Here is an 18,667-nt window from a genome sequence, read left to right as displayed (position 1 = left end):
CCCTGGAGAACAGCCCAGGGGATTCTGTTTGTCTGTAAATTTTGGGTTAGCTACATATGAGTCTCTGTGGGAGGTGTAATTCCTGGGCTTACTTACCTAGCTGGCAGACTGAAAGAGTTGTTTCCATTACCTAAGATGGCTTCAAGATTCTTCATCCAATTTCTCTGGAGAAGTCAAGGCCGTGGTTCTTTTGTTTTGATCATTTTGGCTGCATTTCACGAATGACCAAAAAACTCTGGTGCAGAGATTTTAGCAGTTTCTCAAATTTAGCCCACTGCTCTGTCAAATTCACAACTTGATCTTCACTGGAAAGGTGTTCTCTTTAATGAGCCCAGCATGGAGTTTGACCTGATCTATGGAAAGATGAGCCAAGATTTGGCCAAAGTGGGGTAGCCTGGGCATACAGGCCCCTACCCTATTTCAGACCTCCTTGGAGCAGAGGGAACTTGTGGCTCCTTCAAGCATTCACTATGAAAAAGGCATGCCAGTCCCTATGCCCCTTCCCACAGGGACTCTGAGAGAGTGCAGTGCCACATTCCTGGTTTTGCTCTGGTTGAATGAGGCTGGGACCCAGATTCTCAGTCTGTGTAGGGATATACAGGTTGGAAACTGTCCCTGTCCCACATTGAGCTCACAGAGTTAAGTAGGAGGGAGAACAGGTAGTGAATTCCCATTTTGCAGTTGAGGAAACTGAGGCACAGAGCAGTCAAATGATTTTCCCAAGGTCAACAGCAGGCAAGTGGTGGATCTGGAATTAGAACCCAGGTCCTCTGTCTCCCTCGCCCTTGCTTTTTCCACTAAGCCATGCTGCTTCCTTAATATGCCAGACACATATACTTGACACAATTCAATATAAATACCATAGGTTGCCCCAACTATAAGGATGGTCAGGATGCTAGTTTTCATCACATTGTTGCACCTGGGTTGTCTCAGCTAGGGGAACTGACATCATAAAAGTGCGAAGATCCTCAGGCCAATTAAATCCTAGAAATTTTAAAAGGGTCGGGGAAGGGTAAGAAGGGATGATATGTGAACTGCCTTGAATCTTTCATAAGTTCATTCCACTTGAATGCTATTTTTGCCTCAGTGCAATCATTTTTAATTGGGAGTATCAAAACTGTCAATATATTTTTTTTCTCCACTTTAAGATTTTCAAAATATTTGCGCTGGCCTAATTGCACAAATGTTTTGTGAAAACATTAACCCTAGAAGCACTTTTCCATTTGAAATAGTGGGTGGAAGCATCACAAAGTATTTGGGTGGTCTGTTGGGCCCTAAGGCAAACATGTTTTAACTACAGCTATTGAAACAGATGCTTCCCTTCTGGAAACATGTGCGTGTGAAATAAGCATTTTCATCTGAAAGCAAAGGCTTGGGTTGTTAAGGCTGCTCACGTAGAGTACTGACTGAAAGAACATTTTAAATAGAAATCATTTGCCAATGTAGACATGGCTAGAGTGTGATTTTATGAGGGACATTCTTCCAGCTGGCGGCTTCAGGGATTTGGGCATGATGTTTTTAGGTGCTGCCCCTCATGTTTCATGGTGCATAGTAACTTGATTAAAAGAATCAAAGGTGATCATAAAGGAATTTTCTGTTTTTTAATTGATGAAAGCATTTGGATTGGAGTGAGGGAGCAGAGACAATATACATGAATGGGTATCTTTAAAATGGTGCAAAAAATGTCTATTTTAAGCTCTTTCGGGGCAGGAATCATGCCTACCGATTCTATTGTACTCTTGAGTGCTTAGTACAGTGCTCTGCACACAGTTGGCACTGAAATAATATAGATTGATGTTTGCGTTTATATACCTAGGTCAGTTTGTTTTCAGTGGCAACCCATATGTTTACGACATATTTTAAAATTTGAGGGTTTTTTAAATGGACTAAGTGTAGAGCTTAGCTCAGGAAGTGGGAAACTCTGAATTCATTCATTCAATCATGTATTGAGTGCTTAGTGCAGAGCACTGTACTGAGAGCTTGGGACAGTTCAATATAACAATAAATACATTCCCTGCCCACTACTAGCTTACAATATAGAGGGATAAATCTGAATTAGAAAGAGGTTCATATAGTTAAAATATCAGCTAAGAAGAGCTTTGCTGCTTGCACTTAATTGCCGAGAACTGGACTAAGCATTTCTACCCTTGTGTTTTACTCAATATAGACTAGTTATGAGAAGCAAGTTGTGAGTTACTAGTGCTAGTTACTAGTTATGAGAAGCAGCGAAGCTTAGTGGAAAAAGCACGGGCTTGGGAGTCAGAGGACGTGGGTTCTAATTCTGGCTCTGCCACTTGTCTGCTGTGTTAAGGTAGACAAGCCACTTAACTTCTCTTTGCCTCAGTTACCTCATATGTAAAATGGGGATTAAGACTATGAGCCCCACGTGGTACAACCCGATTACCTTGTATCTACCCCAGGACTTAGAACAGTGCTTGGCACATAGTAAGCACTTAACAAATTCCATAATTATTAATTATTAGATAGAATTATGAAATCAGTGTTACTAGAACCTACGTCTCCTGATCCTCAGAGCAGTGCTTTTTGCCCTGGATCAATGGCGGGGCTTCCACACAAAGAGTCACTGATTCAACAGCCACCAGAGTAGGTATGAAGATAACTTTCTCTGGTTCATATCATTCCTGTCTTGTTCCCTGGAGTTTGTGCCTCTATAGGAGGGTGAAATCCACCCTTTTCTTTCGATCATGGGGCTTGGGGGAATCATCTAGATTGACTATCCACACTGGTTGCCCACTCTGTTGTATTGGACTCTCTGAAATGCATAGTATAGTGCTCTGCACACAGTATGTGCTCAGTAAATTTGCTTGATTGATTGATTAAATTCATCTTATAATTGGTCAAATTTCCATGTAGGTCTAGGGTAGCACACAAATTATCTGTGCAATACAGATTCCACTTTGACCTCAGTTATCCTGCTGCTGTAGGGATATGAAGTATGTAGTATATGAATACTACAAACCAAAGTGTATTTTTAGGCCTCAATTATCTGAATAATTTGCATGTGAGAATCCACATGATCTCACCAGCACAAATCCTAAGGTTTAATTAAAGTATCAGGCAATGAATGTGTCTGTACATGGCAGGAGGGTTTGGAGAAGTTATATTTTCTTCAGAAAATAGAGCTTCTCCCACATGTTTACGTGAAGTCAGTTTGACAGGAAACATCAATCTAAATATAAGCTAAACAAACATTAAGTGTGCATACAGACACCAGTCACTCCTCTAGGAGCGGCCTAGGTATGGTGGGCTAGCACATTTGCCCAGTTGACAGAGAGCCTTGCAGAACTTTTAAGCCTTTTGTCCTACTTCATGGTCAACCTGGGTGGCCTCCAGAGAATCACCAGAGTCCAGACAAGCTGGTGGCAGGGTCAGGTGGAGGTTGGGGAACGACTGTTAAGTATGTGGACTCCTGGTCCACTCAAGAGGCACAGACAAGGAAGTGGTCCTATGAAAAGAATACCTGGTGTCCTCAAGTTCAGTCTAGCATTTTCCAGGTGAACCAAGCTGAATTGTGACTAAACAGAAAACAGTGCCCCTGCCCCCTACCTCACCCTGGGGCCTGGTGTAGCACAGATCTGTCTTAGACCTCAAATTACTTCCGGAGACTCTCTAGCGCCATATGAGAAAATCTCCAGCCCTCCACTGTACATGGATACTGAGCAAAAAGAGTCCCCAGCTCCACATAAAGCCAGGCTGGGGAGATGGCCATTTGCCTTAGCATAGCCCCATCTATAGTTTGGTTCAGGGATAGGGGCCCTATGCACCACATCAGTTGGAAACATGGGCGTTGCTAACTTTTGCACCCTTAATGGTCATATTTATTAAGCTCTTACTATATGCTAAGCGCTGGGGTAGATACACTACAATAGGGTCAGCCACAGTCTCGGTACCGCAGGGGGCTCATAGGGAGGACAAGTATCTCACCCCCATTTTACAAAGAAGGAAGCTGAGATATAGAGACATCAAGTGACTTGCCCAAGGTCACACAGCAGACAAGTGGCACAGAAGGGATTAGAATCCAGGTCTCCTGGCTCCTAGTCCTGTGCTTTTTCCACTAACTTTTATTTTTCTTCCAAATTACCTTGCAGTTACCGCATGTAGATGGTCAGTCAGTCAAAGTTCATTGGTTTGGCACAGAGTAAAGTGTCATGAAATCAAGTGCAAACTACTGACCTGATAATGAGGGTGATTTCATTCCTACTTTGGGTGCCTGGGGCCCAGAATGCAATTTGGTCCCCATTTAGAGGTGGTTTATTTGAAGCATGGTACTAAAGACTCCAGGGATTAGCCAATCTTTTGGAACTCAGCTCCAAACAGCTTTCTTGCTGGTTCGTTATTTGCAACCCATCAGCTCATGGAACAGATGTTGGCAAAATGTCGTTTTTGTCATTTCACAGATGTTATGAATGATGTAAATTGTCACAGAACACTACATTACTTAAGGGGAACTGCAAAAGAGTAGATCCATAGGCCATTGAGAAATATGACAAATCAGGAGGGAACTGCCTGCCAAAGGAAGGAGGCAGAACTGGAAACAATCCATTTTTACCTGGCATATTTCTTTCTGAAAAACTTCTTTAAACCACAAATCAAATTCTTGAAATAGTTCTCAATTTCTTCAGGGGAAAGAGGGGTGGAAAAGAGAATAGATTAACTTTTAAATAATACAGTGTTATATGATGGTGTGCCAGGCAACACTGCTTTGGCTTTTCCCCCCACCCCTCACACATATTCATGTAATTATAACTCAGGTCTCCATAAGGTCTAACCCCGTGCCTGATTGCTGCTTGCCAGGCTGATCTCTGTGCTGCTTTTGCCTCCCAAGAGTCTTCTGCAGTACCATGTTTTTTGATAATAATTGTAGTGTTTGTGGTATTTGTGTTTACAACATGCTAAGCACTGTTCTAAGCATTGGGGTAGACACAAGGTAATCAAGTCAGACACAGTCCCAGTCTCACATGGGCTCACAGTCTTAATCCCCACCATCTTTCAGATGAGGTAACTGAGGCACAGAGAAGTTAAGTGCCTCAGACAAGCAGCAGACATGTAGTGGAGCTGGGATTAGAACCAAAGTCTTCTGACTTCCAGGGTGCTTCTACAGGCTAAACTTCACTATGTCTACACTTAGGAAAAAGACTATTCATTTCATTTTAGCAGTAGTCTATGGGTGATTGATCACAAGTCAGATAGAAGAGTTACTGCAATAACCTCCTCCCTAACCCCCACTCCCCGAGACAATCCAATTCCAAGGCTCTTCCCTCATCAGGTGCTCAGTAAATACTTTCAACTGACTCTTCCAAATGTGTAGAATTTATGCACATATCCTACTATTAATTTTAACAACATACATAATTTCCAAGAAAAAGGCAGGATGCTAGTGTGACCATAATTCCATAATCTGCTAATGGTCAGTGTTTGTGTTTCTCCATTCTTAACTGTATCTTCTGGGGAAGAAGTCAAAAGAAATAACTAATGTGCCTGATGTAAAATCTACTCCGGAACAGGTACAGTAAATTATACTGGATATGACCAGTTATTAATAGTTTGGTTTGCTTTTGAAAGGAAAATGTTCAAATTCTTGACCTATCAAGGCATGTTGCAGATTTTCCGTGGAATTTAGCATATCCATGGTTATAGTTGTTAAACAGGCACATCTCACAGTGGAGCTGTGTTGTGAATGGCTGGCTGCATCATGGGGTATGGTTTCCATATGAACTTTAACCTGGAAAAATAATGTGAAATTATTCTTTGTGCTACATTTTGTATAATCTTTGTAATAGTAATTCAAAGCAAACTAGGACAATATTAGCTAAAAGAGGAGTTGTAACAGGATTATGAGCCTGCAGTAGGCTGCAGAAGTAGAAGCTTATTCTGTGGGCTGTAGTAGTGGTTTTTCCACTCTACTGGACTGTTTTTCCAATTTAGGTTGAGCAACAGCCTTCTTTTCTTCATAAAATGCCTTCTATCAAGCTACCCCTTTCTAAACAGTTCCACATATTTTACAATTCCTCTTTCCTTCAGGGTCATCTTCAATAATTTTTACAAATTTATCTGCTGTAAGCGTGTTGTGGTCAGGGAACGGGTCTACCAACTCCAACTCTCCCAAGCGTTCAGTACAGTGCTCCGCACAGTAAGCACTTTATAGATACTGACAATGATGATGATCTGCTTACCTGAGAACTAGTGAAAAACCTCTTCATCCCCAAATTTGAGCAGTGGTATAGAGTCCATAACTACTTCTTTTTCGGCACCTTGAGATGAGGCATGGATTAGTGATGCTTGATGAAGTCCTCATTGGACGCCGTCTCCGAATGTGATGCAATTAATAAATCAACATCCACATTATCTATTTCTAAATTTAGTTTCCTCCCCAGTTCAATAACTTCAGTAACTGCTCAGGGTTCTCTTCTACACTTTAATCATCTGACGCAAAGTGTGGGTAGAGTTTCCTCAAGATTCCTGCATCTTGACTGATTGATTGTTTGTTTAATCTTAACCAACTGGGGAAGAGGCAAGGGTTGGATTTATCAGGGCACCCAGACATTTGTGTGGATTAAGGCATCAAGCAGTGAATATTCTTAGATTGTGAGTCCCCCAATGGACAGGGACCATGTCTAATTCCCACCTATGTAGTCTCTCCCAGTAAATATGATTACTACTACCACTAAATATGATTACTACTACCAGGGGAAGCAGCATGGCTCAGTGGAAAGAGCACGGGCTTTGGAGTCAGAGGTCATGGGTTCCAATCCCGGCTCCACCAATTGCCAGCTGTGTGGCTTTGGGCAAGTAACTTAACTTCTTTGTGCCTCAGTTACCTCATCTGTAAAATGGGGATTAAAACTGTGAGCCCCCTGTGGGACAACCTGATCACCTTGCAACCTGTCCAGCGCTTAGAACAGTGCTTTGCACATAGTAAGCACTTAATAAAATGCCATCATCATTATTATTATTATTACCACTGATTGACTGAAACCTAGCTTGTGTCCCTGCGGTGGTTGTAACCTAGTTTAAAGAATCAGTTAATACTGACCATATCCCCCAGTTGTATGTATATATGTATCATGGGGTAGATGTAACTTAGGGAATGCCTTGTAATGTTAGTTGTCAAGTAACTGTAGGGAGCAGACTGACCCCTGTTCAATAAAGCCACCCTACAGAATCTGTGAGTGCAACCAGAAGTGAAATCTCCTGGCCTGGACCTTCTTCAGCACTGGGACATGGGGACAGAGGGATGGAGATGGCCCTTCTCTCCTTCTACAGCCCTGCCCGCACCCTCCGCTCCTCTGCCGCTAATCTCCTCACTGTGCCTCATTCTCACCTGTCCTGCCGTCGACCCCCGGCCCACATCATCCCCCTGGCCTGGAATGCCCTCCCTCCCCACATCCGCCAAGCTAGCTCTCTTCCTCCCTTCAAGGCCCTACTGAGAGCTCACCTCCTCCAGGAGGCCTTCCCAGACTGAGCCCCCTCCTTCCTCTCCCCCACATCCCCCTCTCCGTCCCCCCCGCCTTACCTCCTTCCCTTCCCCACAGCACCTGTATATATGTATATATTTGTACGTATTTATTACTCTTTTTATTTATTTTACTTGTACATATCCTGTTTATTTTATTTTGTTAATATGTTTTGTTCTCTGTCTCCCCCTTCTAGACTGGGCCCACTGTTGGGTAGGGACCGTCTCTATATGTTGCCAATTTGTACTTCCCAAGTGCTTAGTACAGTGCTCTGCACATAGTAAGTACTCAATAAATACGATTGATTGATTGATGACTCAGGATCCTCCCCTTCACCGGCCACCATGGGAGAAGTCCTGCCATGCAGCTGGATCCTTCTTACCACTGGGGAGGAACCACAGACACAAAATCTAGAGGTCAGAAGGCAAGTAGGAGAGCTTACCCCCAAACACTAAGGAATCCGTGTCCCCCCAAGTGGGTGCTCCGCAGTCTTCTAGCCTTTCACCATTCACTTTGATTCATTTATGAACATTTTGGTTCTTTCCAAAACTTCTTCATGTAGTCTCTTCTGGCATTTTGAAGGCTGTGGCAACAGAGGAGGCAGCAGGTGAGGCAAGTGATTTTGAAGTTGGATAGGCCTAGTTGGTGAGGAAGGGGTTAGGAAGGAAGAGGTGGTGGGACTCCCTTAACCAAGCAAAGACTGGAGGCCAGGTCTGGGGAGAGAGGGAAATCAGAGTCTTTCTTATAAAATGAAAGGAGGGAGAAAAGCAGCAATGGGAACAGGAGGGAAATAACCAGAAAGGGGGATAGAGAGGAATGAGGAATGGGAGTGAAAGCAAGGGCAATTGGAAAAACAGGGAGGTAGAGAATACAAGGACCAAGGGGAAGAAGATCAGGACGGAAGGGAGCTAATAACAAGCAGAGAAAGAACATTCATGAAACGTTGTCTAGTCTTATGTTGTCGAGTCATCTCCGATCCATAGCGTCGCCATGGACACATCTCTCCCAGAATACCCCACCTCCATCTGCAATTGTTCTGGTAGTGTACCCATAGAGTTTTCTTGGTAAAAATATAGAAGTGGTTTACCATTGCTTCCTCCTGTGCAGTAAACCTGAGTTTCTGCCCTCGGCTATCTCCCATGCTGCTGCTGCCCAGAACAGGTGAGTTTTGACTTGTAGCAGATTGCCTTCCACTCGCTAGCCACTGCCCAAGCTAGGAATTGAATGGATATGCCTCTGCTTGACTCCCTCCCATAGTCAAGACTGGTAGAGTACTGGAAACTCTTCAGGTGCAACCCTGAGAGGGGATCATGAAACATAGGAAAAGAGTAAAAGAATGAATAAGCAACAGGTACCTAACATCAGAAAGGGCTAATCTCACTACTTGTTATCCATTGAGAGAACAGAGAGACAGACTACCTCAGCAGAGCTAACTTACATTCCTTCTGAAGCTGCTGCTGTCCCTCTACTTCTGCAGGATATGCAGCAAAATATGTAGTGAATGTGTAGCATATGTGGTCATTTTCCTTTGAGAAGTAGGCAGATTTACTGTTTGAGGGTGGTTGTATCTAGGAAGGTCGGGGCTAAGAGCATGGCTATCTAAACTGTTGCTGTTTTCTCTTGCTACTCCCCATCTTGCACTCTATATTTCTCCCAAGTTAATCTTCTGACTCTACTAACCTCATAACTCTGACCCATTGTTCATGTCTTTCCCCTTGCATGGAACTCCTTCCCCTCCACTAAACCATGTAAAAAGTCACCTCCTCCAGGAGGCTCTCCCTGACCAATTCCCTACCTGATGATGTCACTCCATAAATCACTTTAACATTTATTAATATATGTTTATTTTGTATTTAATTGCTCATTTGAGTTTCGTATATGGTTTTTATTATTTGTATCTATTCTCTTGCTCTGTTACCTGTAGTTTACAGATTCCCCACACCAACCATGGGAGTTAGGTTCCTGAAAGCATTCACTGTTGGCAATTCCAAATTAAAGAAGGAGCTGGTAACTGCTCAGTTTTTGGCCAGTCAGGGTGAAATTCAAAAAGGTGCATGGAAAAGAAATAGAAAAGCAAAGCATTCTAGGCCTCCTTCAAGAAAGCTGCTCTCTTAAAGATCACATTTAAACATATTATAATTTTGAAGTTTAAGTAGTTACAGTGAATTCCCTGGGTAATGATAATGGTCTATTGATACAGTAATCTGGAACCTGTATGCTGTATCAGATGCAGCTGGCCTGAAATGACCTGAATTGTTATCTACAGTCAAGGAAAACTAGTTACTCAAAATTATTGCATCATCTTCAGTAGAATTTATTTAGTGTGAAGCACTGTGCTAAGTGCTTGGGAAAGTAAAACAGAGCAAGACACGAGTACAGTGCCTGTTACATAGTAAGTGCTTAACAAATACCATTATTATTATTATTATTTTTATGATTGTTGCCTTCCAGGAGTTTACAATCTAATGGGGTGGACAGACTAACATTACTTACAAATAGTGGGAACAGGAGGATCAACAAGACTATAATATGGCAACCATAATGTTCTACAAAAATATTGAATGTGGGTACTCAAAACTATGGTTGAGAAAGCCAGGGTTATCTCCCCTAGCCCTATAGCACTTTACATAGAGACCCATCTGAAATGTATTTTAATTTCTGTTCCCCCCACCCACCCCGCATGCCTTGTGCACTGGGATCATGTCTACCTACTCTCTTGTATTCTCCCAAGTACTAAGTATAATACTCTGCACAGAGGAAGTGCTCAATAAATACTATTGATTGGTTGAAACCTAGATTTGACAATTAGTATTTGCTTGTCTTCCCCACTAAAGGGAGGGATTTGTCTTTTGATTTTTATTATCGGTTCCTCAGGAACCTAGTTGGTGGTGGTGTTTGTTAAGCACTCCCTATGTGCCAACCACTATACTAAGTGCTGGGTAGATACATGATAATCAGGTCTGACAGTCCCTGTCCTACACAGGGTTCACAGCCTAAGTAGGAGGAAACTGAGGCGGAGAGAAGTTAAGTGATTTGCTCAAGGTCACACAGCAGGCAAGTGAGAGAGCCAAGACTAGAACCTAGGTCCTCTCATTCCCAGGCCTGTGCTCTTTCCACAAACTATATGCCCAAAATACACTATTGATGGTAATAAAGGTGGCTAATGGAGGGGTTAGAAGAGATGGAGCAGAAAGATTGGGTGCGTGGGCTCAGAGCTGAGGGGCAGTTTAACTAGTTGCAGGCCAGGGGGTGATTCCCAAATAGGTGGTTTTGTCAAGTGCTGGTGAACTGTTTGTTGCCTTTTGAAATTCTGTAAGAATTGTCTGTTTATACTATATTAGATGGAATAAGTTTCTCTGAAGCACCCTTCTTTTCCCCAACCTCAACCTCAACCTCATGGTCAAGATGAAAAATTGGAACATTTTAGGAGGGGCCTCTCTCAAGTTCTCCCTCTCATTCTCCAATGCAGAAATCCTACTCTCTAGCTGGCCTCCACAATCTTCTGAATGTTATGAAAACATTGGAAATCTGAAACCTTGGGCTGCTTGGGATCTCAAGTCAGAAAAAGCTGTTAATTGCCTTTTAGCTTTTATTTAGGCCATGAGGTTTGTCTGTGGGTAGATTTTTGTTGCAGTTGTAAGGTACTATCTTTTTGGAGAGTTAAATTTTTTTGTCTTCTCCACTTAAGATTGAAAATTCCTTGAAGGTAGGGACTAAGACACCTCCTTATTCTAGGATACTTTCCCTAGAGTCTCTTCCTGGAAGTAATTTAGTTGCTTCAGGAAAGTACGGTCATTCTTTCAGGCAGCAAGAGAATACCTGCCTCCTCCCTCCAGCAATTGCCCAAAGGTTGAATCAGCTTCTGAAGCTGCCTAACTTTGCTTTCAAAGAGGAAGTTCATCTCGGGGAGACAATCTACAAATACTTTATTTCATTTGTGCAGATGTTTTTTGAGGTTTTTGTGACTACAATTTCTAGACATAACACAGCAGTTTGAATAACAAGGAAAGCATTCAAATAGATGCAATGTACTGCTTATAATAACTGTTGCAGTCCCCAGCCTTTTTTCTTTTAGGACAGAGGGATTGGTAGTTGGAATTTGGTTTCAGTTGAGCCTGATCTGATTGGTAAGTGAACGCTTCCTTGGATTTCTGCAGGCAAGGAGCAGGTCTGAGGGGGGTGCTTTCTTGTGTGTCTCCTGATTATCCCCTGATCTGTACAGTTGATGCTTGAAATCTGGGCATGGTGAATCCTCCTTCAACTTGCCAAGCCTCTGGGAACTGCCCTGAGGCCACCTGGGACCACAGTAGGTTGGGCAAAGCTGAATGAGAGGTTCTGCCAAGATGGCATGCTTGGAGTTGGGTCTAATGGTGAGGAAGAAGAAAGGTTCTATAACCATCTGGCAAGACTCATCATAGCAGTGCCAATCTCATACAAGCTGATCATCATGGGAGATTTCATGTACATGTAGATAGCAATGCTGAAGCATGGAATGAAATAAATGGACCACACAGGATAAGATAGTTAATAGCAGTGGTTTACTCACAATGGTCTATTCACTCCCAGTAATGTGCCAAACAAAAGCTTATGATCATCAAACACCCACTGGCTTACTGACCTCTTGGATGTGCCTGAGAGCTAAACACTGGAATCTTTTGGACTCTAGAGTAGTCCTCTCTAATGCTGGCAGATGTGTTCTTGAGAGCTTGTTGATTGCAAAATTGACATTTGAGAAGTGTTCTTTCCAGTGGAAATGAGAGAAAGCTTTTCAGTCAATCCCCTCCATGCAACTCCCACTCATCCCCATATTTGATTGCCCAGTACTGAATTCATGATCTGAAGCTGATGAACTTCACCGTATCTCCCTAGACCCCTCCTATCAGGCTGCCTGTACATACAGTGTGGACAGACAGCTCTCCCCACCCAGAAGCTCTGCAGGAGGCACACAGGATGGCAAGCAGAATGGTTTGCACTTGTGTCTAGATTGGCCTGTCCCTTGTTCCCCTCCCCTCCACCTTTTGTCTGTTTCATTCTCTTTCTTTTGTTAGAGGATCGAGTCTCCCCGTCCACCCAATGGAACACATTTCCTGCTCTGAACCCACCGTGGGGGTGTTGGGGGGGGTCACACCAGCAGAGAAGAAATTCATTTTCTGTCCCCTTGATAGAATTTTCTACCAAAAAAAAATTAAAGCAAAAATTCATGCTTCCATGAGCCTGTGTGCCTCCTTTCCACCACCCATGCCTCCCCTAGTCTTTGGTGTTTAATGTTTCAGAATTCCAGGCATGTTGCCAGTATTACACTCCACGCCCCCTGCTGGCTGCCCGATGAAATGTCGCTGGACTGATGTGCTTCCCTCTGCAGGACTCTGGAGATTCTCAGCCAAAGGTGCATCAGTAAGTATTTGAAATGCTCTGCTTCACAACCCCTCCCCCTCCCTCCACCTCTCCCCTCTCCCATCCTTTTGTATTGCCTGCCTAAAACTGGCAGCTGGAGAGAGTGTAAACATTTATCCAGGCAGCAAATTGCCTGAAAGCAATGGAGAGGAAGGGAAAAGGGTTTCCCCTCCAACCCACCAAACCGGGCTTGGGGAAACAATTTTCCTTTCACAGCATGGCGGAAATACAATGTAACCTCTTCATGACTGAGCACTGGGAAGTATTTCAGAGGAGATTTACATTTAGAGAGAGAAAGAGAGAATGAGAGAGGGGGGCAGACAGAAACCAAAGTTATATCTTTTTTCTCCCTCTACTTGAAGGTTTCTCTGGGGATACTTAATAAAAAAAAACAAGATTAGGCCTTCAATTTACAGTTTGTTTATTTTTCCTAAACCTTGTAAATGTCTGCTTGGTGTTAAGAAATAAATTGTTCAGGAACAAATCCAACAATGTAAAGGCCTATTTTTGCAGGAACTACTTATCGTTATTTGACAGGGAGACTGAAAGGATATTCATATCCCTGCTGCTATGCATGGTCCCAAATGCTGGACTCATCATTGCTAGTTATCCCTAAGAAGCCAGCCAACCATCCAGATGGCTGAACATCTAAAGAATGAAGATAAAAAAGGACCGTCATTACAACTTCAAATCAACTCTATCAGAGAAAGAAACCATATCTACTTTGACCAAAGCAACTACAAATAGTTGTCCATAAAAGAAAATATCAAGTTGCCGTTAAGATGGTCGTCTCTACTAGGGTTCATTTGATTCAGATGACATCAAGATCATAAAGAATTCTTGCTGCAATTAATTGTCAACCCCTTGCCTATCCTCTTGACAGACAAAAGGGTGGCTCATTGATTTATCATGGAGAAAGAACTGGGATGTCAAGGCTATGCAGAGCAAATGCAAATCAAGGACTTCTATGTGCCCTGCAGAAGTTGAAATGTCCCATTGCACTCTACCGTAGCACCAGTGAAAAGTGCAGATGGTTCTATTCCTATCATACTACAATTGATTGATTGATTTTTTAAGTGCTTAGTATAGTGCTCTGCACCTGGTAAACGCTCAATAAATATGATTGATCAATTGATTACCACAAGCTAAAAAGTAATCCTGAAGAGATGACAACCACACTTAATCATCTTTGGAACATATCATCATGGACAAGCCTCTACAAATAAGGGAACTTGACAAAATGTGAAGACATGGCTTTTGCTTTGACTACTAAGGAAGCCAGCATCAGAGTTTGTTAGTACACCTGATGAGATCTATGAAGCTGGAAGGTTTACACAATCTCCTCCTCAACCTATGGAACAGCAAGGAAGTTGAACATTGGTTCAATGCTATGACTGTCAACATCTTCAAAACAAACAAACTAAAACAAACAACTAAACTAAACAAACTAAAACAAACTAAAAATGTGAAATCTCAGTGCTGTCCAAAAACTTCTGAACTAAGTTTTCCCAAAGTTGCCGTGTGGCTTTAGCTCACAACGTAGAGTATACGTGATCCCCAGTGTACTGCACACAGTAGGCGCTTAGTACTATTACTACTAGAAACAATGTGGCTTAGTGGATAGAGCACGGGCCTGGGAGTCAGAAGGTCATGGGTTCTAATTCTGGCTCCGCCACAAGTCATTTCAGTTCTCTGTGCCTGTTATCTGTAAAATGGGGATTGAGACTGTGAGCCCCAAATGGGACAGGGACTGTATCTAACCTGATTTGCTTGTATCCACCCCAGCGCTTAGTTCAGTGCCTCGCCCACAGTAAGTGCTTAACGAATACCGTAATTATTTTCATGACTACTTTTTGGTTGGATAGGACATAGGAAGAGTGCTTGGAACAATTTCAGCACCTGTACAGTGTGTTCATAGATCTCCCAAAACATTGGATTCCATCAAGAGAGGCAACATAGCCTAGCAGAAAGAGCTTTGGCCTGGGAAGACAAGAACCCAGGTTCTAGTCGCAGGTATACTCCTGGCTTGCTGTGTCACTTTGGGCAAGTCACTTAACTGTTCTGTTGGCTCACTGTTAAATGGAGATGAGATACTGACTCTTCCTTCTTCTTAGATTGTGTGGACCATTTGGGACAGGGATTATATGGTCACTCTGCTTATCTTCTATCCATGCAAGTGCTTACTTGGCATATAGTAAGTGCTTAACAAATACCATTATTATTATTATTATTATTATTATTAAAAGTGACACATAGTAAGCACTTAATAACTACCATCATTAGTTAAGAGGCCTGGGTCCTGTCAACTATTTAGTAGTTTGGGCTGCATTGAGAAGTTTGTCATCCATCAGTTATATTTATTGGATGCTTACTGTGTGAAGAACACAGTACTAAGCACCAGGGAAAGTGGGCCATAGAGTTGGAAGACACAATCCCTGCCCACAAGGAGCTTACAGTGTACAGAGGGAAGCTTACAGTTTAGTGGGGGAGCTTACAGTCAAGATCCCAAGGCCACTCACAGTGATATGGCCAGCCGTGTGAGAACTGCAGTCTTCTCTAACTTTTTACTCATCAGTAAAGCTATGATTGTGTAATAGGTCCAATTTTGTTCAACTGATTTTAAGCAGACGTGATTGAGGACACAACCATAGATGTGGAAACTGTCATTAGGATTACTCTTCTAGTATTCTGGGAAACTATTCCATCTCAACATGTGAAGAGCATCACAGGAAGTCCTTGAATCAGCCAGTCAGTAGATATTTTTTTGTGTTGATGATGGAATTTTAGAAGAACACTCAGGAATACCAGTAGATGATTACTGATTCTGAAAAGCACTTCATAAAGTGCTAGTGATTGAATTAGCCCTCCACAAAATGTTCACACAATAATTATTATGGTACTTGTTAAGCACTTACTATGTGCCTAGCACTGTTCTAAGTGCTGGGGTAGATACAAGTTAATCAAGTTGGACACAATCCCTGTCCCACATAGGGCTCACAGTCTTTTCCCCATTTTACAGATGAGGTAATTGAGGCTCAGGGAAGTTGTGACTTGCCAGAGGTCACACAACAGACATGTGGTGGAGCTGCAATTAGAACTCAGGTCCTTATGACTTCCAGGCCCATGCTCTATCCACTAAGCCGCACTGCAAATAATCTGACCTCAGCTAAGGATCTCTACTGGGACAGGGTGAAATGCTGTCACTGCATTATTAAGTAGCAACATTGTCTCAATGAGGCAAAAATAGATGGGGAAAACAAAATCAAGATGTAGAGCGTTTCACTCGGGAGACTGACAGAGTAGGACACCAACAGGGCATAAAACCAGACCAATCTGAAACTTTGGAGATTGAGTTAAAATCCAATCTTCTATATCGCTGTAAGACCGGGATTTACTATAAACACCGCGTGTGAACCTTTGAGCAGTTCCATCAGTGTCATCCCTGTGTCATCTTATTACATTATTACTCTAGACTGTAAGCTCATTGTGGGCAGGGAATATGTCTTCCAACTCTGCTTTGTTGTACTCTCCCAAGCACTTAGTACAGTGTTCCGTACACAGTAAGCCCTCAGTAAATACTACAGATTAATTGATATTGCAAACCCTGGAATGCAGTTAATACACCTGAATTAAAGCAATTCTTTTTGCATCATATCTTACTGGGTGGTACACCTGAGGATGTCCCATAAAGGATACCCAAACAGCTCAGTGGAAAGAGCACAGGTTTGAGAGCCAGGGGTCATGGGTTCTAATCCCGGCTCCGCCACTTGTCAGCTGTGTGACTTTGGGCAAGTCACTTAACTTCTCTGGGCCTCAGTTACCTCATCTGTCAAATGGGGATTAAAACTGTGAGCCCCACATGGGACAGCCTGATCACCTTGTATCCCCCCAGTACTTAGAACAGTTCTTCGCACATAGTAAATGCTTAGCAAATGCCATCAGTGTTATTATTATTGTTAACTGCGGGGTGGTGCACTGAAGTGAGAAAACCATAAACAAGGGAGACAGAGATAATATTTTAAAAAGTCAATGAAGTAAAATTCCAAACAATAGACAATGAGACAAACCTATAGACTGGTGGGAAGCCAGAGCAGCATAAGGACCAACCTGGCTTGCAGCAAATTAGAAATAGAATGACTCAGTAAAGGGCTTTGAAAAAATCATAATACTGGGAGGCAGACTTGAAATCAATCATATCTATTGACCATGTACTGTGTGCAGGGCACTGTACTACGGGCTTGGGAGAGTGCAATATAACAGTTGGTAGACACTTTCTGCCCACAAAATGACATCCAGTACAGCAGAAAGCAAATGTTACAGCACAACAAAAGATGAGCTTTACCTACATAAGGTGGGAAAGGAATTGCCAGTTCCATATTTTATCTTTTCAGCCACATTTAGGCACAAGGTCTAGCTAACAATACTTGAAATCTGAAGAGCATTGCTTTCTCCCTCCTCCTGTCTTTCTCCCCCCACACTCTTCCTTCTTTGTGCTCCCCCCCCTCCTTCACCTTGCCTTTACACCTCCATTTTTCCCCTTCTCTCTCCCTTTCTCCCTCCCCTTCTCCTCCCCCTTTCTCCTTACCCTTCCCTTCTCTGTCCCTCTTCATTGTAAATTATCTGAAGACAGGGACAATAACCTGTGGCCTGCAAATGTAAATTATTTTTGGCAATGATGATGATACTGATATGACCCATTCACCTATTTCTCTTAGAATGCTTTTGCTCAAAGTATCTCCAAGCAATTCACATACCCTTAGTTCAGTTCAGCAGGATGAAAATTTTATTTTGTAGTATTGTACATGATCGAGTCTTCAAGTTATTTTCAAAAAAGAGTCAGTAGAACTCAAAAGAAACTTTGTTTTGTGATGTTGAGCATTTTCAATTCTCAGTCAACTTCCAGGTCTCAAATAGTTCAGGTTCAGATTCTGAAGTGTTAGAGGGAATTTTGGGTTTCCCTGCCTATAATTTTAAATGTTGGCTTCCTTATTATCACATTAAATATAGACTCACTACAGCATTTTGCATAAACATCAACAAGCCATTGATGATTGCTGAAAATGTCAAGCATGAAATGCTGTTTTTAAATTTGTATGCCTAAAGTGGAAAACAGAATTGCTCAAAAGGTCTAATTCAAATGAGTCATTGTATACCTCTAATTGTGAGAACTGGAATAGTCTGTCTCATTATAGAGCTGTGATTTTCCATCTTGAAGTTTTTAAAAACAAATTCTCTCTGAAGTAATAAGTAGTTTGGTCCCTGCCCCTTTGTACTTCACTAGGATTTGTCTGAGTCACAGGATAAAAGCTTGAAGTTACAATTTTGCTTCTAAAAGGAATGATGCGAGTATACTTACATGTCACATGAGGCTAGGAGGTCAAAGTTACCAGTACCTTGTAGGGCAGAATTCAGAGCCAAAGTTATCAGATTTTGCAGAAAAATTGGAGGCAGTTGAGGTTCATTACTGTGTTTAAATAGGCACAATTTGAAAGTGTGCACTGTACTCTCAGCAAGGCACTCACTCTCATGGATACAATCTCACCCTCATCTTTGGACCAAAAAACAACCCTATATACACATGAATCCTAATCATTTATACGTCTTCTTGTGCCTCTCGAGCATAGTCACCAGTATACATCAATCAATGAATAATCTTTATTGAGCACCTTTTCTGTGCAGTGCACTATACTAAGCACTTGGTAGAGTAAAATGAATTTGTAGACATGGTCCCTGCTCCGAAGGAGTTTTTAATCTAGTGGGGGAGGTAGATGTTACATGAAGGGGCTGGGAGCTCCAGG

At 42.4% G+C, this 18,667-nt stretch overlaps 1 protein-coding gene and 1 non-coding gene across 2 annotated transcripts in view; one reads left to right on the top strand and one right to left on the bottom strand.

The window, feature by feature from the left end:
• The window catches only part of FBLN2 (fibulin 2), a 207,322-nt gene that overhangs the window by 112,203 nt on the left and 76,452 nt on the right, over positions 1–18,667 (top strand). The window lies entirely within an intron of this gene.
• LOC119920087 lies at positions 8,647–8,782 on the bottom strand. The gene has a single exon (XR_005447854.1). It is a non-coding gene; the product is annotated as a small nucleolar RNA SNORA7 (small nucleolar RNA).

The sequence above is a fragment of the Tachyglossus aculeatus genome, chromosome X1 (genome assembly GCF_015852505.1).
Source record: "Tachyglossus aculeatus isolate mTacAcu1 chromosome X1, mTacAcu1.pri, whole genome shotgun sequence".
Classification (NCBI taxonomy): Eukaryota; Metazoa; Chordata; class Mammalia; order Monotremata; family Tachyglossidae; genus Tachyglossus; species Tachyglossus aculeatus.
Note: the sequence above shows the minus strand (reverse complement) of the source record. Positions and strands in the feature narration are given on the sequence as shown.